The 26347-nt window shown below is 40.3% G+C and overlaps 1 long non-coding RNA gene across 1 annotated transcript; it reads right to left on the minus strand.

Moving 5' to 3' along the window:
• Positions 1–457: 457 nt before the first annotated feature.
• LOC119697927 lies at positions 458–26219 on the minus strand. Its single transcript, XR_005256002.1, has 3 exons — positions 25672–26219; positions 15457–15618; positions 458–6203 (listed from the first exon to the last, which is right to left on the minus strand). It is a non-coding gene; the product is annotated as an uncharacterized LOC119697927 (long non-coding RNA).
• Between the last annotated feature and the right edge of the window lie 128 nt (positions 26220–26347).

Here is a 26347-nt window from a genome sequence, read left to right on the forward strand (position 1 = left end):
AGAGGTTTGCTCTCTCCACTTAATAGTGACATCAGTCTTGATGTCCCACTTACCTACCTCTCCAGCAAGCTTTTCCGTCTCATGCTGCCTGGTTTGTGAGATGCAGTGCTGATTCTGGTTCACTGAGTTTGAACTTTTCATTCAAATCCCTCCTTTTGAGTTCATTTTAGTGGTGCCTACAATTAGTGGCTCACTGATCATAATTATTTTAAATAAACCATTTAGTTAAGCAATTGAGGTGTTTACAAGCACCAACAGCTTAACAGCTTGATCTTACTGCTGTAATGTGTGAGGTAGTTTCTCACTACATCTCCTCCTGCTGTTTATTACTCCTTTTTTAATCTAAAGTCAGATAGTAAATTCTTCAGGGAAGTGATTATATCATTCTTTTGTTCAGTGCAATGCCTGTCATGTTTTAGGGCACAATAAAATGTAACACAGAATGTGCACAAACTGATTCCTGAAATCCAACATAGACTCAAACCCATTAATACAATTAAGAAAAAATAAGTCTTAAAACCCAAATGTCATGGTGTGTTCTCAGTGACCAATAAAAACCACAGAAATCCTTAACAGAATAACCATCTTAGGTGAAAGGCTTCATTTACAAGGCTCCTTAAAGAAGCAACGCCACACTTCAGGAAAATGGGGAAAACATTCAAGCAAATAGCTCTACAGAGGTGCTTAAAACTCAGTAGACTGAATGAATGAGAATGGCCTATTTCAGTCTATGTAAGCAGGCAAGAATGTCTGTCTAGAAACAGTTTTCCAGGACATAGCTGTCACATGCTTCAGATGAATGTTGTGCTTGCTTCTAATACAGCTGAAGTCTATGACTTAATCTTATCTGTTTAACATCCAAGATTCCAGTTTTAGATTTTGGCAGCAAGCATATGCTCCCCCTGTGGCAACTGCATAATAACATTATAGAGTTAAAAAACACAGATCCTTTAAGGCTCAATTACCTCATGAAACTATTTTAAAATTCAGGGTGAACAAAACTGCAGTATTTCAGTTTACAAGCATCATTTTAGTTTACAGCTGTTTTAAAGGACCCATTCTAATGTTTTATGTCTTTCACCACCTGCAGAATTGAATGAAAATACTTATTCTATTTTGCAGAGGCTACCAGAACCAAAAGAGCAGAGCAAAGTGAGAAAGAATAAGGTATTTTAAATCAAAGATAAGATCCAGGATAGCTGACTTTATTACCTCTCTGCAACACTGAAGATAAGTTGAAAATCTTGCAAGACCAGAATAAAAACAATCTACAGGCAAGCAAGAATCTTTAAAATGGTCTATTCCCTAAATTAGTATTTATATTAATACCTATAATCCTGATACAACCAAATCAGGTTTTTAATAATTTTAATTACTTTTTGAGCATTTTATATTTATAAAAGGATGGGTCTCTTTAACCTGTGGAATTAATTCATCTGCATTCTAAATTCTTTGGGTAGGAACTCTCAGTGATTGTTAATACCAGCTGGAGGGTCCATTGTAATATAAAATAAAGAAAAAAAATGGGATATATTATAAAGAATAAGCCAAACCTTGAAAGAGCACTAACTGGGGCCAGGAAAGACATCCTCCTCCCCAAAATAGCAAAGACTAAAGAGAAAAGCTATGAATCACAAAAAAAAAAAGTAAGTGCAGCAGGTAAAAGAACAAGGTAGGGGCTGCAAGAGGGGAATAGTGGAGAGTGAAGGGAGGAAAGGTGATGGAGTTGAAAGGAATCAGTCTCTTTGGTTTGAGGTTAACCAAAGGGTTAACCAAAGGAATTATGTTACCACTGGAGGAAAGAGAATTTAAATGTCCTGGTCTGGGACTCCAAGCAGAAACCCCAGGCAGTGTCAGCTTTTCTGCAGAAGAGCTGAGGGATTCAATGAGCAATGCCCATATGAGCTTTGCCCAGATGCAGGAGTGAATTAGGATTGGAAAGAGCAGGTCTCCCTCCTCACCTTTCTCTTTGTGAGCAGTTAAGGGATGCTAAAAGGTACAGCAGGCTAGCTTTGTTCTGACAGCACAGCAGGTACAGGTGTTGCCCTTCACACCAGAAAGTTCATGCTGCTCTTCTAATGTTTATTAACTGCAGCTCATACCAGAGGGGCCAATTCTATTACAAAGTGGGCAGGCAAGTGTCCATGTCCTTTTGTCCTCTGCAAAGATGGCCCCAAGGTAATACGTGTGGCTTCACACCAGTGTACCTATTTACTAGGAACCAATATGAGGCCATATATACACTTCATTCAGAACAGCTGTCTGGCTGCAAGTCTTTCAGCAGAGCTGGGAAAATGATGGGCGGGGGGGAGGGAAATTCTCTATGAATTATGAAGTTGGTCAAATGCCAGAAAAACTGGTCTGTCAAATAAATGATTTGAGGAAAACCAGCCACATTCACTGAACAGTGAAGAGTTTCTTCACGTTAGAGCATATCCATCTACATTTTCAAGCCGATTCTGAACCAGACATAATTTCCATTCCTTCATGTCTCTTCATGGCAGGCACTGATAATCTTTTCATAAATAGTTTTAGACCAAGAATTATTATGTGAAGAAATGTATGAATAACTTTGAATTACAAGTAAGTTAAAGAGTTTCACAGTCTGTCCATGAACTATGTACTAGTGAGGAAAAGCAGCTATCTTCAGTGAATAAATAATTTGTTCAAAAATTACTTGCTTAGTCCAGACTTACAGACTTACCAATTTGGCCCAGATTCAAGCCAGTCATTTAGTGAAAAATTGTTTCCTGAAACTCATCCAACAAGAAAGGTCAATTTTCATAAACCTTATATGTATTTAGTCAGTCTAGGTAAAATACGATTTTTGTAACTAGCTCATCAGCACCACAGGTCTGAGCAGTGATGTCTGCCTGCATCTGCAGACAGTCTGGATCATTAACTTTGGGAAATGTGAAGTGCACCATGAATGTCAATAGTGTATGAACAAAGTGCTCCCAGGATCCTGTCAACAGCCCCTCGGGTCGAGCATGGATGTGACAAGCACAGCGGCAGGTCCCAGCCAGTCACTCGAGAGAGTGTAAGGACTGGAAGGCTTATCTACAACCTCCCCTCCTTCCAGGTGGTTTTCTCCAGGGAACAGACTGCTGCTACAGCAGAGAGCGGTGAAAGTAGTCTCTTGCTACTCCTGCTCTACAAAAGTGACGAGGGACTCCCTTGTCCCTGTCATGCCAGTTTGGAGCAAGGCCATGGTATGGCCGTCCATGGTAAGGATGCTATTTTGTTCCTGAAGCTCACTTCTTTTGGCAGCTTAGGTAATTCTTGCTTCTTGTTCCTTTAGCAATGTCTCAGTTGGCTATGGAAATGCCTGTCTGGCTGTATGGTGAATCAGATCATGGACTGACCAGGAGCAAATATAACCTTGTAAATAAAAGTTATTTTTAACCAAGATGGGAGGGAATGGGGCAAAACAGCTTTCAGTTACCAATAGCTCACTGCCTGGCTTCTGGAGTAAGCAAGAATTCAGTGCCTACAAACTCCCTCAGTGCCCAATGAAACATACTTGGCAAAGTTATCCTCAAAAGCACAAAGACAGGGACAAAGGCCCTTCAGTCCCTCATTATCCACCTCCTCAACTCACTTTGGAATTTTATATCTATGCTGGAGATACAGTTCATTAGCTAGGTTTTGTAAAAGTGTGTTTGACTGGGTTTTCTTTTTATTTATTTATTGTTCTCCATTTAGTGATGTGTTTGTTCAAAAATTTAAGAAGGTTACTTAAAGTATGTTTTTATTTATATATGATCTGTAAAATTTTTGAGACAGCTATGCTGAAATAATTTGAGATAAAGTGATAAGAAAATCAAGTATGTGGTTGACAGCTGGGGAAAAGGAACAATGTTAGAGACACATTTTAGCAAAAACAGTATTAATGTATTATTGTATTGTACCCTTTATTGTACCCTGTAAACTTAAACACTTGATTAAGCCTACTTCTATTTAAACCAAGGAAGCTACACCCACACAGAAAGCAAAAGGATAAATAGGAGTGGGGTGGATTAGGTCTAAACTGATGTGTAGTAACACATAGCGCTTTAATAGAGATACCAAACAAGAGCCATGAGTGGAAAAATAATATTAACATCAGAATAAACATTGCACTAATTAACTCCAGTTTTAGATTATCCCTAGATATATCTCATAAAGAGACAGCGGGATATCCCAAGTCTCAGAAATATAAAACGGCCTCTGCAGCATTTATAAAGGAGATTACACTCTTCAGCTTTTTTGGTTTTTTTGTTTTTGTTTTTTTTTTTTTAAAGGTTGTACAACTAGCAAAGAGACCTGCTAATAATTATGTAAATTATTTGACTCAATATGAACTTCTTTGTTTAATATATACCATGCTGTTATGCATATGATAATGTTTAACATTAAGGTATTGAAGCAACAGGGAAAAGTCTTATTCTAATGAATTTGAATACTGCCATTCATTACACTTTTTAAAAAGAAAAACAATTAAGGACACCTTTCCCTAGACCAGGCTGCTCAAAGCCCCATCCAACCTGGCCTTGAACACTTCCAGAGAATGGGCACCCATAACTGGGCAGCCTGCATCAGTGCCTTACCACCCTCACAGTACAAAATTTCTTCTGAATATCCAATCTAAATCTACCTTATATGCATTTTCGCTAAATGAGCTACCATCCAGATGTCATCAAAAGACGTTTGTGTGAAGTGCTTGTTGCCCTTATCACCTGCAGGAAGCCTAGAGCACAATTCCTCATCCCCTGCTCCTCATACACCAACCACAAATGTGGCCCTGGAGGCTGAAGGTAGGACAGCAGAAGAAGGCAATCATGTATAAATCAGCTACAGGGTAAAAAAAAGAAACAGCAGAGAATAGGAAGATTTGCCACTCTCAATTCCAATATAACTTCACTGTGTACCAAGTGTTCCTGCTAGTGCCAGAGAGCACAATCAACCAACAGGATATTTCAAAGACCACTGCACTGCTTCTACAAACCATCACTTGGAGGATGCAGGTACCTTTTCTCCAAGGCTCATCTCCCCTACACATGTGAGTCATTTCTGCACAAGTTAGTTTCATTCCAGGTGTAATAGTAGCATAGGACTATTCTCTGCCAGCTCTTTTTCCATAGTCTGTAACTATGTTACCAGCTTTTGACTTATGTCATCTCTGAGCTATGTCATAAATTTATAGGCAGGAAATAAAAACCACTCAACTGAAAGCAATCCTTTGTGTGACTCCACATTTTTCATGTAAGAAATATGTGCATTTTTTAAATAATTGGAATAAAGACATCGCAGTTCCTCAGGTATGTAGTTTTCGACAGCGTGGAAGAAGCATTATTGCAAAGCTTCTAGATCTTTCTGTAAGAACTAGCAGACATCTGAAGGTAGGGAAGGTGAAAACCTCCGAACCAGCCAGTTGCAAACCTACAGTGATTCCTGAGATCTCAGAAGATACTCTGAACTCCTGGCTGGAATGTGTTCCCAATTTTCACAGATTTTTTTTTTTTTTTTTTTTTTTTTTTTTTTTTTTTTTTTTTTTGTGAACCATTGTGTTGGAATGGCAGCCTCCTCAAATCAAAGTCAACTGAACTCCAGCAAAGGTAAATTTTTCCAAACCCTGAGATAGGATTATGCCAATGAAACCCTGACCTCTTTCCAACACTTCTCTCTGTCATGTAAAACAGCCTTTAGTGAGGATTCACCCTAAATCACCTCAGCACTGAGGGATTTCCTTGAACAGATGAGAACCAGAGCTAAGTGAATGACACCACAAAAGAAGAAACAGATTTTTGACAAACTTTGATTTAACCTCAAACTTTGATTTAACCTTAAACCCAAATCCTCCTAAACAGGCCTAAGGCAGCAGCAGTAGTGACGCAACTTGCTACCCACAAGCATTCAAAAATAGTGAGGCAAAAATCACTACTTTGGCTTGAAAAGGCTGACACTGAGGGGTGAGTGCTTTTACTAAGAATTTTGAAACCACAGGATTCACTTTTTCAAAAAATATTACATAGTTTATATAAACTGAGATTCTCCCCACGGTCTTAGAACGTCTGAATATGATGATTTCAGGAGAGAATTCCACATCACTGAAAATATTAATACGCAGACTGCCAGCTTGCCTCTGTAGTATTATTAGCAGAAATCTTCTTTTGGGGCTGCAGGGAACTCAGTTCAGCAACAGAGCAGCATGGCAGGAATTCCTGTAGGCAGGAGAGGAAAAGAAGAAGTGATGAGAGTTGGAGTTCCTCTTAGCATCTCCTAGAAAAGCACACACATAATTTTATCATTGCGTGTGGAACAAAGGATGGTTATGCGACTGCATGTCCTCACTTTGTGCATTTTCCATCAGTTTGTGGTTCTGGCTTGAAAAGCTTCAATGTGTCAAATCTGGATAAACTGAGCGCCCTGTAAAATTTAGGTGGCAAAAATATTTATTTTCTGATTTGCAACTCAAACAGATATCACTAGACTAAGGTATCTAGAAGGCTGAGACAGCTGAGATAAAGACGGGCTGGGTACAGGTTTATAGTGGTAACTGAAATGGATATTAAGAGGATTACACATGCAAATACAGTGCTGATGTGTTGAATCACATATGGTCATATTTTCGGTCCCAGTCCTTATGATTGATTCCTACTGTGGGTCAGCATCTGCAACAAGAGTCTCCTAAAATGTTTGGCAACAGCCACTGTCTCATTGTACCACTTTTAAAATAAAAGTTTCTGACAAAATGATTACCTGTTCTTCAATTTCTATTAACATTTTAAAATTTACTTCTTCAATACAGATTTCTTGGCTATTACAGGTTATAAGTGGCATGGCACTTGGTCAGTGTAAGAAACCCCCTCAAATCTAGATATTTCAGTCCATAAAACTCCAGGGGAGTTGGCTCAGACACACTCATTCCTGTAAGAAATGCCACGTGCCTGAAAAGCACTTTTCTCTGAAAGTAGAGAGAGATGGGAGGGGACAGAAGCAAGAAATGGATGCACATTGGTTTCCCACTGACCTCCTAGGACGTATTTCAATTTTCTGCTTCTTTCCTTATGTTTCTCCTTCCCTCCAGCCCTAGAGAGCATGGCAAAGTAAGAGCCAAGGTACAGCTTTCGGGTGAGAGGATTCTGGTATGGATTAGGGGACCTAGACAAACTGCTGAGCACTGTGCCTTCCACAGGTCAACTGAATGTCCTTACCACCTAAGAGAAGCCAATAGGAGAACAAATCTCTGTATTATGCCCTAAAATAACCCAGAGCGGTGTTTTCCAGGGGAGTTTAGGACAAGGCAGTCAGTCCTATTATTATTTTACTGCCATGAGGGAGCTCTCTTCAAATGCATGGTGAGAGCAATAATCTACAATGTACATCCTTATCATCACTTGTGAGTCATATAAAACTCCTCCATTATCATACACCATAAAAAGATTAAGCCACATGCACATTTTAAAAGGTAATTATTACATTAAAAGAAATGAAACCACATTATGAATTGTATCAGTACATTATTTAGCACAAGAGGCGGCACCAATTTATTTTTTTTCTATTAAAGCAATTTTTCATAATTCCTACTTTCTTAGAAAATAAAAGCTTAAAGTCAAGCACAGCTGCTGAAAAGCATTAAAGAAACTTGTGTCTGCACTGAAGAACCAAAGCAGTAGGAGAGGTGTCAGCTAGCCACAGAAAAGGGCAGATGAGATAGGGAAAGCAGTAACAAGAGAGACATGAAATAGTAGGAGACAGCAAAGACTTACAAATTAGTTACTTGTTGCCATTCATTACCATCTATATCTACATCGGGGAAAAATGAAGTTTAGAAAATCACAGTTTCAAAAATGTCGGAATGTTATGATAATATCAAAGCTGATCACCAAAACCTCCAGTTTGATTTACACACACATTACTTACACGATCTGGTTACATCTAAATAAATGTGCATTTGGAAACAGTCATTCATGTGGTTGGGTGCTTCCTCAAAGGCATATGTACAGTCTGTTATTAATCTTTGGAAATCAACTTTGTTCCTTACAAACGCAAATTCATGTAGTATTTTTTATATTTCCAAGTCCTTATATAATAAAATGCATCCTTTCAATCAAGGCAATGCAAGCTGACATGCTTTTCCTTTGTGAAGCAGATGTTTTAATTGTTAGATAAGCTCCTAATGGTTTGCTTTCTTTTAAAGGAAAGCGAAAGTATATGAATGACCTCTCCCTCCCCACGGCTTTCAGAGCAGCTACTTTTCTTGAAGATTAGGAGTCTCTTGGACTCCAGCCCCAGCTTCTCTTGTATCTGCAAACTACAGTCTGAATTAGTTTTCTCCTTTAACAAAAACTCCTGCTGTGTTGAGAATCTCTTAATTACTTTTCAAGCTTCTCCTGTTATTGTGAAACCCTGAAAATCTGATTACTGTGCTAATAAAGTATGTGAATGCAATTTTTTTCTATTTCATTTGAAGACTTCAAAATGCAAAGATACACAAAGTCACACAGCAAGATTGCATTAATATAAATATATGACTAGTGTCAAATGAGAACCTCATGTGAGTAAAATGCAACTGTGGGAACTATTCAGTCCACATCTGATAACGAGAAGTACTAAGGAACAAAATTTGACAATTTATGTGCTCAGAATTCTTTATCAAGTTAGTTTCTAAGACAGAATTTTTGTTCCCTCTGACAGCTATGTAAAAACTGCATCTAGAATCACAAAATCATTAAGGTTGGAAAAGACCTGCAAGATCATCAAGTCCAACCTTTGACTGAACTCCACCCTGCCAACCAAAGCTTATCACTAAGAGCCATGTCCAGTCATTCCTTGAACACTTTCAGCGATGATGACTCCACCAGCTCCCTGGACAGCTAATTCCAATGCTTAACCACTCTTTCAGTGAAAAAATTCTTCCTGAAATCCAAATTGAACCTCCCCTGGCACAGCTTAAGGTTATTTCCTCTTGTTCTGTCACTGGCTGCCTGGAAAAAGAGATTGATCTCCATCTTACGACACCCTCCTTTCAGGCAGTTGGTGACTGATAAGGTCACCCTGAGCCTCCTTTTCTCCAGGCTAAACACCCCCAGCTTCCTCAGCTGTTCCCCATAGGACTTGTACTCCAGATCCTTCACCAGTCTCACGGCCCTCCTCTGGACACCCTCCAGCCTCTCAATGTCTTTCTTGAAGTGAAAAGCCCAGAACTGAACAGAGGATTTGAGGTGTGCCCTCACCAGTGGCGAGCACAGGGGGAAAATCACTGCCCTGGTCCTGCTGGCCACACTACTACTGATACAGGCCAGGATGCCACCGGCCTTCTTGTCCACTGGGCACACATTGGATCATGTTCAGCTGCTGTCCACCAGCACCCCCAGGTCCTTTTCCACCAGGCAGGTTTCCAGCCACTCTGCCCCAAGCCTGTAGCACTGCAGGGTGTTGTTGTGACCTAAATGCAGGACTCAGCAGTTGGCCTTGTTGAACCTCTCACAAAAGGCCTCAGCCCACTCACCCAGACTGTCCAGATCCCTCTGCAAAGCCTTCTTACCCTCCAGCAGATCAACACTCCTGCCCAGCTTAGTGTCTTACTGAAGGTGCACTCATAATTCAAATCATCATTCAAATCATCAATAAAGATATTAAACAGTGCTGGCCTTAATCAATTTCCTACACCCTTTATCAAAAAACCCCCAAATAACCCAAGCAAACAACAGGGTGGAAAACCTCAAGTTCAAGAACCCCAACGCAGTGTGAACTTTCACAGGTGATAGTGGTACTTCAAAGACCACCAGACATAAAGATTCTGAATACACAGTCTGAGTTGTTTCAGTGGAAACTCCTATCTTTTTATTAGCAATAAAGATTTAAAAATCTGCACAGTCAAAATTATATAGTACAAAGCCAAAAAGGAAAACAGAGCTCTACAGCAGGGAATTGCAAATCTGTTATGGTTTAGCAGATGGTCATCTCTTCTGTATTAGATGTCTTTATCCTGGGCTAACTGTATCTCATACAAATGGCAAAGAAATGCACAAATCTCCAAACAACAGCTGAGCTAACCTGATTTTAACACAGCAGGCCAGGATATAAGTGTTTCCTCTTTTTTAAGATACTGATGTTGCTAGAGGAGAATTAAAGAAATCTCCTGTGGAAACAGCTCCAGATGATGAGACTCTTCATCACCTCATTGGTTTTGTTTGTGAAGAAGTTTCTTTTCCATTACTGTCTTTTTAAACTCTGTCTCCTCAAGTTGATTTGGCATGTACATTCCTTCAACAATTCTTTCTATCCTTTGAGATCAGTAGCTGTACATACAAGACTTATGCTAGAATACTGGAAATCATAGAGGAGACAATAGAGAGCCTCACCTTAAAAACAGAGAGCCTCATCCTAAAAATACATGTGCTTAATCATTATAAAAAGCATAACAGTGAAAGGGTGGTGTGCCAGACTTTGGAATTGATGATGCTGACATAAAACTAGAGAAACATGGCTGAATTCTATGGGGTTTTTACTTTCTTTTCAGAGAAAGTAAAGTGAAGGGGAGGTGCTTCAATAAGGACAACAGTGCGGGACCTCCACAGTATCTGTCAAAGCAGGCTGCTCCACACTGCCTGCAGAAATTTAGCAGGAACGTAAGCCATTGCCTTGCTGGAAGCAGCTGATCAGCTGCATCCTGCCTCAGGCTGAGCTCCTGCAAGCAGTCTTTTAGAAACCAGACATCTGCCTTCAAAAATGGCACTCAGTGTTATTAAAAAAAAAGGAATGGAGGCAAGGCATATCACTCTCTTCAAGCACCAGACATCTGCATATTTATGATGCTTGAACTCTCACACCAGTCCCATGAGTTTTATGCCAGTGTTCAGCCACTGATCCTCTGCTCCTGAGAGATATCTAGGTGCATGGGCTACTACATGCAAATTATTACTGCTTGGAAAAGCAGTGGCCTCCTGAGCCTCCCCAAGGAGAATTGGGCAGATTTTCACTGGCATTATACTGCTTTTGGCTTTGGCTCCTTGCCTTTCTGTACTGTCCATAGAGCCCTTCTTCACTACCTTTGAGCCCTAGGTACAAGGAACCACTGTCACACATGTAAAAATACATCAGTGTTTTGTTAACATTTTATCTGTCTGCTGAAGCTATTGTGCCAGAAGAGGAGGGAGGGGGGAAAAGAGTAGAACAAAGGCTGGTTGCTTGCTGGCTGTTTGTCCTCAAGAGACTGATGTCCTGACGTCACCCAGCAGCGATTTCCTGACATCACTCACCAGCATGGGGAGAACTGAGCATTCCTCTTTTGGTTCTTTTGCTGCTGTTCAGAGCGACAGTTCACTTCTGATTATGCTGCTGTAACAAATGGGAGGCAGAACACTTTTTGTATTTTTTTCTCCTGTAAACTGAGAGTAAATTAGATTTGGTGCTCTGCCAAGAAAAAAATACAGTCTACTATTGTAAGAATTGTTATGGGCCAGATCTTCAAATCTTTACTACTGGCAAAGTGTGTTTGTCCAAATGTTGAGTTAGTAGAGATATCTGATTTGACCCAGTATCTTTTATATCTCTGCCTTTAATTCTCTTCCTCCCAGAACACACAAGTGAATACAGGCTTTAGAATAGAAGAAAATTATCTGCTTAAATAAGCAGTTCAGGATTCTCAGCTGTAACTATACCTGGTCTGACTGACTGAAGATCTTTGTTTTAAAACACAGCAATTAATGTTCATAGTATACAAATATGAGCTCAAATATGATCCCAACTCTATTTGCATGGGTGGAATAAAATAAATCCAATGCACCCAGGAGGAGCAGGAAGGTCTAAATAATGTAATACCTAGGAGCCACAATAATAACTGCCTTACAGAAAGTTGGAAATTACTTCTGTTTTCCTTGCTGCTTTTTCTAATGCTTGTTATTTTTTTTTTCTCCAAAGCCTCTCAGAGTCTGAATAAAAGAATACTTGTGACATTTGCTAAAATTTTAAAGTGGATCTGCCCACAATTCATATATGTTGGCTTTTCCTAAACTGCTAATTTCTAGCCAAAGTCTTCTCTTTTGCAATTCACAAGGGGGGCAGAGCAGACAGCTTAATCTAATCCCAAAAGTGCAAATGTCAGACTAATTTATTTTTTTATGAGTCCCACAAAAGATTTTAAATAATTCCAAAATAGCTTATACATGCATGTTACATGTCCAGACATTAAAATCCAACAAGAAGAATCCAGTAAACAAAAGTTTCATTATAATTGATTTTCCTATCTCTGTCTCACAAAATTTTCCCAGTGTTGTCTGGATGCAATGATGCCTGCTGTCGTGAATACAAATTACATGGTTTAGTATCTCTTCTTTGCTGTGAAAAAATGATTAAAATAGAATTTTAAATGGAATAATTTTATAAAAGGTTACAAGTTATTAGAGAAAATTCATTTTCACTGTAAATTTATTTTTAAAGGACAGGATATGGGATGGCAAGGCATTCTAGAAGTACCAGAGACTAGTGGAGGAATTCCAGTGTTTTCATGTGAAAAATGTGGTACTTTAGTAACAATCTTTTTTGATAATGAGTTTTTTTTTAATTAATAGTCTGTTTAACATGTGCATTCCATTATCAGGAATTATTGTGCTTCAGAGGCCTCTCAGTGGAAGTAAAGACACAGTGGAGGATGGTGTAAAGATGTTTGATGTAGAGGAAGCCACACTGGCTCCACTGCTGTGAAGAACAGATTCATACTATCATGGTGCTGTGCATGATGACTCCTGTCAAGGAGTGCTTTAGCTTGGAGATTCAGTCTCTACACTAATGGGATCACCCATGCCAGGCAAACACTACCCTCCATAAGAAATGGGCAAATGCATTTTTCACCGGGTTAGAAAATCATGTGGAATTACATTGCACAGTAATATAGATGACCAAATCTATAATGGCCAGGTTGAACAGGTAGAGTAAAAAGTTGTTTAATTTTTGTTTGCATATAAGGGATAGAAAATTAGAAATATTACCTTCTTCTTTTTCATATCCTTTCTACTCTTATTGCTTCCACAACTCACCTCACAAAATAGTCAGACTAGACACTTGTTTGCATCTATTGCTGCTGTCATAATACATTCTCAAGAGGTTTGAGGTAAGATAGGGATAAAAAAGCTAAGGCTTAACCTGCATGAAGGAATAAATATTGGTAAATGATGCCCACTGAGAGCAAAGCTGAGTGCTTCACTCTGGCAGAGGAGATGACAAAATCACTCTGCTATTTCCTTTACTGAGAGTACCATATCTATGATAACATGTACCTCAAAGATTTACACTAGTGTAATTGATAATTGTATTTGCTAGCCTTCCAGATGTTGAGGTGCATGTTATTTTCCTAGGCCCAGACCCCTCCCTCAACCATGTTTAGGAATGTGTCCTTGCAGCCGCTTTGTACTACTGTTAATTACAGAGGTATGAACTGTCCCTGAAGTGATCACACTTATTCCCTTCAGTAAGTGCATGCAGAAGAGTGCTCAGCCCACTGAAGGTAATGTCAATCCCGTCTGAGTTTACTGAGTTTATGTGTTAAACCACTTTGTGACTGCAGAGTATTGCATTTAGAAAGACTGAGACTCTTCTGGGTGATCACCATCTGGGATTGCTGATCTGAGGCAAGGGTGTGAAAGCATGCAGTCTGTGTGAATTGTCTGTATCCTTCCAGTTGCTGCTGCTCTGCGTCATTCTTTGAAGTATTCCCTAAGGAATGGCACACTACCCATCTGAATCAAGCATGCTTAAGTCCTGCTATAATATCACATTCCCAAAGTTGGTCTATTTCAGCTTGAAGTAAGTTATGCTCTTAGTTTGTATATACAATTTTTAAACCTAAAAATATTTCTTTTACAGAACAGAGAGAATCCCCCCTTGAAAGTGTGTTGGAGGAGTACTGATAAATCAATACCAGTAAGATACTTGGGGCTAGATTTTTCAAACAATTCTCCTCTTGACCTATGCTTACTCTGTGAATCTCACGGAAATTTAATTAAAGAATATTCCAAGACATTGATTCTGGAAATATGGTTAGCATTTTGTGTTTAGTCAGATTGGTTTTGTTCTACATGTAAAATGACTCCAAGAAATCATTTTTTATGGCTGAAATTTAAGGAAACTCTTTCTATTTAAGTGACTCCCTCCACACTAAGACTGACTTATCAAAGCATTCCTTTTTGTCACTTAAACAGCACCTTGGACCAAAGCATTAGTGCTAAACTGCAAAATGACAGCCTGGTCAGGGCAGAACACACAGGTATTGTTCAGAGAGCAGTAGAAGAAAGGCCCCAAAGAGACAAGTGTCCTTGTTAATGTCATTGCTCTAATACTGCCAACCTGACCACTTTGCTGATCAGTACATTGAAGGAAGTAGAGTCTCCTAGGAGCTGAGGCCCTTCTTTTCTTGGGCAGAAAGTATTAAAAAGCTAAAGCAGTTACTCTAGTTTTGGCTCTTCAGATCCACACGGCTCAGATCTAATGTAAAGTTTATGACTAGCCCATTACCCATATAACTCCACAATATCATAGTTAGTTTAAGAAGATTCTCTTCTGACAGTACTATTCCTATTTTAATCAAAATCTCCCCCTTAAAGTACTTCTAATATCTTTAGGAATTGCTGCTAATCTGGAAATATTTTCCACTTCTGCAATAAGTCATTAATGAGACAGCTACTACTGTGCATTTGAATTCCATCTAGAGTTTTCCAGGTATGCTAAAAGAATGAAACAAGGCCACCACAAGGTGCTCAAACTAAAAAGGAAGATCATCAAGCAATAAATGCTATATTGTAAGAGGTTAGGGGGCATTACCAGATTCATGTATGTCCCAGTATAGAGAGGTCTGCAATTTCAATGATTACCTCAGATTTTTAGCAATTCTGACTTTTAGTGTAGATGGCATCTTTGCAGATTTCATGCAGGGAGCATAAACAGCTGCTTTTACTTACAACAGCATTGACCTGCACCCTCATGATGTTATTACAACATCTACAGTTATGCAGGAAATAATACTAGATAGGTATCTGACTGGTTGTGTCTTTGAAGGTGGCTCAGATACTCGGTATCTGGAAGGGAACAGCTTTCTGATTAACAGCCTCCCAATTTGTCATCAACCAACAGTCTGTGGGTTACAGTTTGTGAAGTGAGGGACTAAGGCACAAGTTCACACATCTGAAAGGAAAAAAAATTCACAACAGATTGGATTGGGGGAGAGAAGCTTATCCAGGGACAAAGTCAAGAAAAAGAATGTGTGTAAAGAGACAACAGGAAAAAAAAGAGCTGTTGAAAAAGGAAAGGGAAGAAAGAAGACAGAAAACAGCAAGCTGATCATGTGTGAAAGGTTTATTTGAAGAAAAAAAAAGGGAAAAGTAGAAGGTAAGTGACAAAAATGGCAAAAAGCAAACATAAAGGCAGGAAAGGACAATGGAAGGCTTACTCAAACAGAATTAAATGTGAGATGCTCACCACAGTTTTTTTCTCCCTAGGTCACCTCTTCTCCACTTGCTGTAGGGGCCTTCTTACTTTGGTTTTGTGTATTTTTAAAGCTTAAAATACTTGGCTCCATCTTCATTATCTCAAGGTAGTTAATGAAAGTGGACTTAATTCCAGATGCCAAAAACCTGTTTCCTATTAAATAAATTAATGAATAAGGACATAAGCTGACAGACAAGTCAAATTTATAACACATTATCATCTGTTCCCTGAAGGGATAGGAGGGATAAAACAGCTTATTCACGGAAAGACACATTTTGCCTTGGATGACAACCTTTCAGGGCAACATCCTGGGGAAAGTTGGTGTTATACAGAATTGTCCTAACAGGCACAGTGGCTGCCGAAGGCAAACTATGAAAGTAATCTCTGGCCTCAGACAATGAAGGATGAAGCATCACAAGAAACCATAGGGGAATGAGAGGGGCTATGGTTTTTCACTTCCACATAGGGTATCTGTGTGAAGAATCCTCTGAAGCAGACACAAGGCTACCTGGTAGTTTGTGTACATGGAAAATCTGAAAAGCCTGTAAGCAAAAGGAGGAAGGTTTTGCTGAGGCACATACACAGCCAGGCTGCTTTTGGTTCCATGACTCTTGGCAAGAGCATGTGACTTTAGAACATAAACTGTGAAACAAGTGTGGTTTGGAGAAAAAAAAGTTTTAAAACTTACTGTATTTATATGAAAAACTGTTAATAAAAAGAAAAGAGAAATAGGCTTCATCTGAAAAACATAGGTATCCTCTATGGACAAAGGCAACAAGCATTCATGCAGAAGGGAAACACCTGACAAATGAAATGTGTTGTTGACTGATTAGTTTTGAATGTTTTGAAGTAAATATTTTCAGTAATATTTTTCTTTGCAGTAAAGTTAGTTGGTTGATTTCTTCTATGTCCCTGAGATACAAGGCTAGATGAAGATCTAAACTGAGATTCCTTGGGATATCACACTGAGGCATACTGCCTTAAATCTTTCCTACAAGTAGTGAGTTAAGTGGGTCCCAATCTTGATCCTAAAAGAATGATAGGTAGAGGTCTACAGCTTGCAGTTAATAGTGACAACCTAAACAGAAGGTGTTGAAGTGTTGGCTGCTCTTCTGCCAGGAATCCTTACAGAGGTTACCAGACCTCCTCGAGGTTGCTCCTAACAGCGGGGAGCTGAACAGCTCACAAATCAGCTCTAAACCACCACAGCCTATTGGCCCATTAAGGTAAACCAACATTGATTTTGGTTTATGCTGAACTGCAAGGTTCAGAAGCCAATTTGCAAGCCATTCAGTCTCCCCTTCTGCAAGGTAGATGCCTATGGAAGACAGCAGAGATGGGGCGCTTTTTTTTTGCTTCAGCCACTGCACTTTCACCCACCATTAGCTATGCACCAATACCTTTATGGGAAGTTCACTGTGGAGAAGACCACAAAACAAAAAACCTAAAAGAATCTTCCAGTTTAGTCTGAAATTCTGAAAATAATCATTTGTAGTTTGGTTAGGATCTCTGTCTTCCCATATCATGGTTAAAACTGTACGTTATTGTTGCTACCAAGAATGCAGCTGCAATCTGAGATGTCAAAAGTATGCTTTTTTTGTTCCTGGACTGAAAATGGTATTCAAGTCACCTTTACACCTACGCTGTGGAAAATTAAAGCTCTTTTACCATTCACTGATGCTTCCAAGAGTTTTATCAATATGTGGCATCTCGACCTGAAGGATTCATAAATCTATACAAATATCGGGGGTGGGGGGGTATGAGTTTTTGACATCCATGTGACTATTATGCACATTTTGTGAGAGGAACTGAGGAAAAGTTGCTCATTTGTGTAGTTACACAAGTTTGCTTAGCTCTTCTTGCTTTATATTCTATGTTTTAACAGAAAAGACCATTCTTACTTCACGAGACTTATAACAAAATCTGATGCAACATAAAACTACACCAGTTTAGAGTTTCGTTATAAGTTTAAAACTTAGTTCATTTTTAGGAAAAGCCTTACTAGACATTCATTCTCTTTTGAATTAATCTGGATACCGTTTTGAGCAAACTTGCCTATAGATATGTTTTGGTGATCAAACTACATGAAGTAAATTAAACCACATCACCCAAGCTTTGATGCTTCTAAGTCAGTTTTGGTTTGCATTTTGAGCTCCAGACCAAAGCCGCAGTTGAGGGAAAGACCTGTTATGAATCAGAATAAAGAAAATGCACATGTGAGGTTCTCTCTAAAAAAACCACAAACTTTTACACAGTTTTCTATTTTCCCTATAAAATTAAAGAGCACTTTAAGCCTTCCTTCAGAAATAGAATAAAGCTGAAATCTCCTGTCAGAGAGCTTGCCCTTGTTAGAGTTTCAAAACAGAGACAGATTTTAAGGAGCACATTCCCTATGGTACATTCAAGACTATTTTATTAAAATACATACATGACAAATAATGTATGGCAGAACTAAAAAGGGTTTTATAGAGGTAATTAGGATTTTATCCAAAGTCCATTAATGCAAATGGAAATGTTTCCATTTATTTCCGAGGAGTTTGCAGTAGGTGCACATGAAAAAAAAAGTACACTGGTGTCTAAGTCTATCCTAGTCCACCCAGGTGAGAAGAAACCTGTGTCTGATTCACATGCTTCCCTTACCTTCTGGGCTGCTACCAATGGATTTTTAATTACCAGTAATGGGCAGACCATTATATTTAAATTACCATCCAATTTCTGGCCCGTTGTTTCAGATGTGTGGGCTCTGTGAGCAGATGCCGAGGCAGCTGTGCAGCTCACAGCTTCCATGGCATTTCACCTCAAGAGAGATGTGGCACAGCAAGCCATTTAGCTGCCATCCCCTGTCACTGGGAACTTTGGTCCGGTAACACAGCGCAATCCAAGCTGCCGGCATGCAGGAGGGAAAATCTATTGTTGAATCTCTTCCAAAACTAAATTATATCTCCCATTGTCTCAAAGGAATAATAAACCCTGGCTGGCTGATTGTGGAATATAATAATAATCTAGCTGAATTAGTGGGCATTCCTGGGAGTGACTGATTTCTGCTTTTTCCTGAGAGCGTTTTTTTTTTTTTTTTTAAGATAATAATTCTACTCTGGAAAACAGGATTTATGTATACATAACTATATGGAAACTAAATCTAAGAAATTTAGAAATGTTATACTTAGAATCATACTCCTTGTGTGTCCATAAAAAATAAAATGCTCTTAGCAAAAAATACATGGCTGTTGAAAGTGGTTTTACTGACATAGTGTCAGGGTCCTGAGGGCACCTGCCAGCACAGTTCTCCTTGTCCAGCCTCCCCTGTGGATTCTTCACCCTGCCCAGGGGTCCATGTGAGATCCCCAAGACTGTCAGCTTCATCCCAAGGGAGGTTCCCACTGTCCAGGGCAGAGCATAATGCACTGTATTGGAAGGAATTTCAAACAAAAATGTCCTCTTTGAAATTGACCATTCACCCATCTGTTTGTCCCACTTTGTCTGAACTGGATGCTTGAAAACCTCACTAGTGCATCAGCACACAGTTGCAGGGCATGTTTGAATCAGTAACACACAATTAGTTATTTTAATGTTTTTTTCCAGTTAGTGGTGGATTGTGGTGTTTTCTTGGTTTAAGTAAGTCATACCTTTGATCTCAAGAGTAGGAACCCAGCCTTGATGTCACCAAGCAATTTAACACCTATTTGTGATCCCAACAACCATGATTCACAAGCAAAAGATCCTGTAATCTTGCCTGCAGATGTTGTCCTAGCAGAGCAAGCATTCCCACTTTCACCAAAGCACAGGCAGAAGCATCTCTTCAAAATGTGAAGTGGTTAGAGCTTTGACTGAGGATATCAGAGACACAGGCAAAAGCCACTTGTTTTCCTGGAGGGACTCTTAATCTCACATTGCTACCTTGAAAACATGCAGTGGTGTGGGAAGGGGACAGGGGACTTCCTAATCTCTCTTGCTAATGCTGTTCCATTTTGAACGGGATCATTAAATATTAAAAGAGTGAAAGATCAAAAGATAGAGAATGACTTTTAGCCTGTTTGTTAGGCATCTCACGTTTTCAGTTCCAACCCAGTGAAGACGTAGGTACATTTTAGAGAGAGGAGACACAATGAGAGAGAACAAATAAGCCAAGCACCAAAATGCTGGAGTGTTTAGGACACAATTCTGAGAGTTATAAACTGTGGGTGTTTTGTCCTTCCAGGCAGCAGACAGAATTAAATTTCTACTTCCCACATTATCAGTGATGCCTCTGTCAGCAGATTGGACAGGCTAAAAACAGGAGATCAGGAACTCATTGGTGACACTGGCACCATGACCCAACCAACTCAGCCAATGTACCTGTAGTTAAAGTCCCAATGAGAGGTGTGTACCCACAGTTGTGGAAGACTTTGTGCCGCTGTTATCTCTCCCTGCCACTTCCTGATGACTAGGTTAAGTGGATAACTATCAGCCAAATATTTGCGGACCTCCGCTGTCTAAATATCTAGCTCTGCTCACCTATCTCCCTTGAAATGTGTGGCCTTCCCTGAGAACTGTGTACTTCACTAGCTTTCACAGCATCAATAGCTAGAAATTGTAACAGATATCAAATTGCCTTTGTGGGCCTAGTCCTCAGCTATGCTAAGGGGTCCAGTTCCAAAAATTTGTCAAACACGGGAAACAGAGACAAAGAGAAACTGTGTGCTGGATTCTCTAATTGCTTTCCACTTTTCCAAATTAACTGTAAAATGCAAGAAGGGTGCACTTTGCAGAGGTAGAAATGGCTATGTAAGATGCAAAACTGGTCTAAATAAGGATTCACTTGGATTAAAATACAGGAATAAATACAGCTATAGAGGCTATCAAATGAGTTATGAGGTTAAGCAAAATTCCTTCAAATACCTATTATGATAAGATGAAGATGTCCAAGAGTCCACTTTTGTGCAGATCAGGGCTCTGAACTGTGGTAAGGATACAGAAAAAAGTCTGCTTCCTTAGGAAGTAGATATGTGTTCCTCTCTTCTGCTTTCCAGCTTCCTAAAATAAATGTTTGCTGCACCTGTGTCCTCCCCACTGCCTCTCAATGACTTTGCAGTCATGGGAACAGTTCTAAGGTGATTAAGAGAGTGTGTCCCTACCCTGAAGTTGCTGCACACACCGCTTGCTTTATTTTGTGCAGTTGAGGAAGATGAGCACTTGCTGTTTTGATTCCTGCTTGCTGAAGTTCTACAGATGTAGCTTATGGAAGCACAGAAAGAAGTTTGCCAGGTTCTGCCTAGACCTATAAGCAAGAGATTCCATTTATTCCCTGCCACAGCTACCACCAAGGATGAGACAAAAAATGTTTGATTTTTTCTTCCTTTGTTTGTCCTTGGACTTAGCCACTGGCAGCTGCTTTATTGGCACCAGTTGTGCATAAGATTCCGTAAAGCAGAAGGAATAATTTAGATTTATCAAACTGCAGACATTCCCCTTCATCCCTTCCAGTTACAACCCAAATCAGGCTCTTTGGCTGGGATTGTCAGGAAACAAGTGCAAAATGTGACTAGTCTGACTTATTACTGCAGGGAACTTCCACTTCACTGGGGGAATCCCCAGTAGAGAACATGTGGGTATTTTCCACTGTGTACGAGGCACACAGTCTGCTTTAGACTGATTGTGGTCCACTGGGTTCCTGAAATGCATTTGGTCACTCCTACTGAAGGGACTGAACGAGCCTGCTTATGGGGTTTGGTTTGCTGTGGAGGATGCAGAGCCTACTCCCTAGGCATGCATTAATCATGCATTAAACATAGAGAACATTAGCCCACATTCTTCTGGAACCTTAACTTTATTAAAAGGGAACATGAGTGCCCACGGCTTCTTTTTCAGTGTAAAAATGTAACTTTCCCAACAGAACCACAAGAGATGCTCAGAATTTTACCCATCTTTAATCAGAAAACCAAGCTCTGATCCTGTGAATTAAGATGTTATGAAACCAACAGAAAATAATAGGAATGCGGAGGTGCTGAAGAGTGTGTAAGTAACACCTAAAACACCCCAATTTTCTTTTCTAACCTATCTTCACTTTTCAACATTCTCTCCCACATATGGTGATGAATTAAGACAGGCACTGCAGGGAGTTCTTCCAGTTACAGGTCAATGCATTACAATATCTCTGGAAATAGAGATTTTTTTCCCTTCACTACATGCAATATGAGATTTTTAGAATAGCACCTTAGTCTAGGATTCAGTTGTCAATAATTTCTGTGAAGAAATGATCGCAAAACTACCCTGTGCAATTATCTTGCAGTTAGGCACTAAGTGAGCTCTAAACCAGCACATAGAAACAAACCTCTGTTCTGGACACGATGCAGTTAATTTATTCCCTATCTTAAACAAAAATACAGGCTTTCATTAAGGACACGGAAGCAAGTTATTACCTCTGTCCTACCCACTCCTAATATGTTTTATCTTTATTCTTTACAATCCTGGATAGCAAAGCAGCTGAGAGCCACCAGGATTTCTGATGCCACATGGTTATTGTCCCAGTTGTTTGTTCTGGTTCCAGCTGAATGATAGTGGGAGCTGTTCTGCTTCTGAGCAAAGGGGAGGAGGAGCTGCAAATTCTTCGTTTTTTAGGCTAGAATGAAAGAGACCTTAAAAGCTGTTTGCCACACAACTCACAACTCCTTTTGTATTTAATGGCCTGAAAATATTAGAGTGAATAAATGCTAATGATTTGGGGGTTTGCAGCATTGTAGAGCAAATAAAGAAGTCAGGCTAGCAGTAACTTGCCTCTGTGTTCACACAATCATTTTACTTCAGAGTGCCATGAAAATACCTTAAACAGACTTCTGTCAAGGCATTGTTTGAATAATAGGCTTACCTAGTGTTCAGGATTCAATCAATATTTTCCTTGATATAGGATGTTATTTTTTAAGTGATGAGGACATACACAATTAACTGAAAACTCTAATTAAATTTCTGCTGCAGATATCTTCCTTACTATGCCACTTTATTCTACATGCTGATAGAAGAGAAACAACATGAAAAATCCTGATCTCTGAATCACTCAGATACTGCATTTTCAAACACTTCAGAGATCAGGGTACCTGTGAATTCCAGTTTAAATTTCCCAACATACAGAGTGGGATTCATCCACGTGGCAACAAAGGCAAAGCAAGATTGTAGAAAAAAAAAATTAGATGCAGTGTGAGAATAAACTATCTACAAACAGGAGAAAGAGAACTACCAAAGAAGGAAAAAACAGACAACAGGCTAGATCCTCTGGATGGTCCTTACAGCTTTGTGCCACCATAGTAGCATAAGGAAAACCAGCTGGGGGAGAAGAATCCTGGAACAGCATAAATCTTCTGCAGAAACTCTGCATTCTGCTCCCCCAGCACAGCTCAGGATAGAGGACCAGACCAGGGCCTGCTGCTGAGAGCTGCCTGCTGTCCACTATCCAAACAGCCCCACGGGGCCCAACTCCCAGCAGGGGAGAGATGGGGGGAACAACACAGGCTTTGACAGCTCCTGTGGAGCTGGAAAGTGGAATCAGGTAAAAAAAAAAATAAAGGCACCTTTGTTCCCGTTCCTCCAAACTTCTGCTGATAATAGTTCAGATGGATGAAACAAACTAGCTCATTAGGATTTGGCTGGAAAAGATTGATGTAACAATCAGGCACATCGTGGACAAATGAATATTATAATCTCACTTTTTTAATATAAAATAATAAAGTTTTGAAAGAGAGATATGCTATTACAAGAGAGATAGTTACGTCTTCACCTATACCACAGTTGAGATGATTTCTCTCTTTTCTCTACCTCAGAAAACCAAATCCCTTTTACCTGTTACAACTTGACAATGGCGTTCATTCAATGACTTTAACAGTGATATATAAATGACATGACCTTTTATATGGGAATGAACAGTAGAGCATAAATAGAAACGCAGAAAAAAAAATCAAAGTTGCATTTTCCTATTTCTTTTTTTGACATGGAACAATATTTGGTTTTTTACCTAAGCAGAAATGGATAAAACTCACTATAATTGAGTATAGCTAAACATGTACAAAAACCTGAAAAAATCTAAATAGATCTACTACTTCTTTAAATTAAACAGTTCTAAATGGAAACTTTGCTCAGGTTTCTCCAACTTCATAGATTTTGACTGACATATCTGCTCATATAACAGACACTCAAATCAAGAGCCCTTAACAAAAGTGTCCTTAACCATAATAGTTTTAAAGCATGACTGTGTGTGCCAGGTGAGATGAACTCTGGCGTGTCTCTGCAAGGAAGCTCCAAGTCTCTGTGAGAGTAAAGAACTCATGTTGCTTGCTTTGGATGTGTCTGCTGGTGTAAATAGTGTCAGCTTTTAGAAACCACACTAGACTAAGCATGGGGGGAAAAAAAAAAAAAGTGTAACTGTGTGCCTTAGCACTCCAGCATGGGTGAAATCCAACACTGAAGCATTGCCACTCACTTCAAAAGGGGCAGGACTCAACCTATATAATCCAAATTTAGAAAAGTCTTCCAAAGGATTTTGAGCAATATTATGCCACCTTTAACATCTGAGGGCCAAACATGTTATTTTGAAAGGTCAAAAGGATAAAAATGGGAGCAACTGACTAACCTGCCCTACTCTCTTTACACTGCATAGGTAGGGCTCATTCAAAACCTCTGCTTTTAAAACAGGGCACACCTCAGTGTGTATGTTCTGTTCACAAGGCAGTACAAACCTTCTGCCTAGTTTAGTTGTCCTTAATTTAAGCCCTACCATTTAGGGCTCTGGGCCAGAGGTTACACACCAAAAGAAAAAATCAGGGCCTGACTCGTGATGACTCAAACCTCTCACTCGGTGCTGAAACACTTCAGTGCTCCCTTGATTATTTTGGCACTGGGAAATTATGACCCAGATTCTGGGACATTGTATGGCCCCATCCTGCCCCTGTCTCAATTAGGCTATTCACTCAGCTTCTCTCTCTGTGCTTCCTGCAAATCCTAGCAGAAAAGATCTGTAATGAAGCACCATGAACTGCCACCAAAGAGACGTCCTGAGATGGGCCAAGGAGTTAACACAGATCAATGTGTGCCTCCTTTTAAGGCACCCTTATGCTATCAGAGCAACACTGAGGAAATATGGTTAGAAGAATCATTTAGAATTGAATTTTATCACTTCCTGGATGGTTTTCAGGAGGTTTGTTTTCAAATGACTGAAAGGAAAAAAAGCATGGTTTAAAAGTGATTTTAGAAAAGGGAACCATGATGTCAAGAGTGTGCAGTGCACCTTTCAGCACAATGAGTAGCATTTCTTGCAGGAGGTTTGCATTTTTTTAAGGACTTTCACACCTCATATTCTATTATTTACTTCATTATTAGTTATTCCGAGAAGTCAATGTATGCTCAGCAGATAGAAACCCACCTAGCTGATATTAGGAGCTTTTCTCCATCACAAGCAAGAAAATATCTTGTAAATGCACACAGAATAGGAAGAACTAGCTGACTGTGGTATTTTTAGATTTAGGTGAAAATTACACTGGGATTATTTAGCAAAGAAATAGGAAGAGGAAATAAACCAAGTAATCTAAAAAAATTTCTCAACAAAGAAAATTATTAATTTTTCATTTGCGGTAAACTGCATTTTACATTTGCAGGTAAACTGCAAAAAACACGCTATCTGGATATAATACAAGAGCGGGTATAAATGATGTTTCTAATCCATATATATGTCAGTAATACTTCAAGTTCTTAACTTCTGTATGTTTGGTAGCATAAGCTCCACCTACACCTCAACCATAAGTCAGAAAAAATACAATACTTCACAGCTCAAGCAGGGAGAAACTTTTCCTCCTACATGTGGAATGGTAAGAACACATTTTATTTTTTAATTCCCTTCAGTTGTTAAAAGAGGAAAAACATTTTGACTCGTCATTACCCTTTTACCCTTAGCTGGTATATTTCCCTGTTAGAGGAAGAAAGGTTTGAGGTGATAGTTTACATAACATAGCTAAGCATATTATGTAAAGATTAAAGCAGCAGGGTCGCCACAGGGACAGAATTGTCTCATCACCCAGCGCAGCCGGGGTTACCTGACAGCCAGTTCTGCTGGAGGTTTGTTTTTGTTCCAGGTTAATATTCCCACTAAACAACTAACATTTAAGTGCCTTGGCCTCTCCCATTCCTGACTGCGATGCTTTTCCACAGAGGCAATGCCTGCCTGCGTGGGAGGTGAGGTTCATTTACCTGGCCACAATCAGGCGACAGCGCCTATCTCCAGCCGGGATGCTGCACGTCACCGGGGCCGCCGGCGGCCGGGGGCGGTTTGTGCCACCCAGCCGTGCTGGTGCCACGCAGTGGTCGAAACTACCACGGTAACACAAAGTGCGGCCACCAAGTGCCAAGGGCCCGGGCCCTCCCTGCAGGCCGGCCGAGGCACCGCGTACCCTCGCACCGCCCCTCCCCAGGTACCGAGTCCCTCCCCGGCCGGGGCATCGGCCGCGTCCCCTCCGGCTGCTCCCTCCGGCTCCGCCAGGGAGACAAAGGCGCTGGGGAGCTGCGGCCCGCCAGGACCGGGGAGGGGGCGGGGGGGAACAAAGGAGCCGAAAAAGACGAGAAGAGCCAAGAAAGTTGATACCGGCCTCCTCCGCCGCCCCCTGCCCTGTCCCGGCCCGCCCCTTCCACCTTCCGGACTTTCGCGTGGGGCCCACGGCAGCCCGGCGGCGGCAGGGAGAAAGGCCGGGTACCCTCGCCTCCATCCCCCCCAAATCCCCGGCCGAAGGTCCCAGCTCGCCCCATCCCCACCCGCCTCCTCCTTCTTCCTCTGCCCCGCTGACCCCGCCCAGCCCCCGGTGCTTCCCTTTAACGCGCGCTCCCGCCGCTGCCTCTTGCCCCTCCCCCCTGCCCGGCGGCGCGCGGCCTC

The sequence above is a fragment of the Motacilla alba genome, chromosome 2 (genome assembly GCF_015832195.1).
Source record: "Motacilla alba alba isolate MOTALB_02 chromosome 2, Motacilla_alba_V1.0_pri, whole genome shotgun sequence".
Taxonomy (NCBI): Eukaryota; Metazoa; Chordata; class Aves; order Passeriformes; family Motacillidae; genus Motacilla; species Motacilla alba.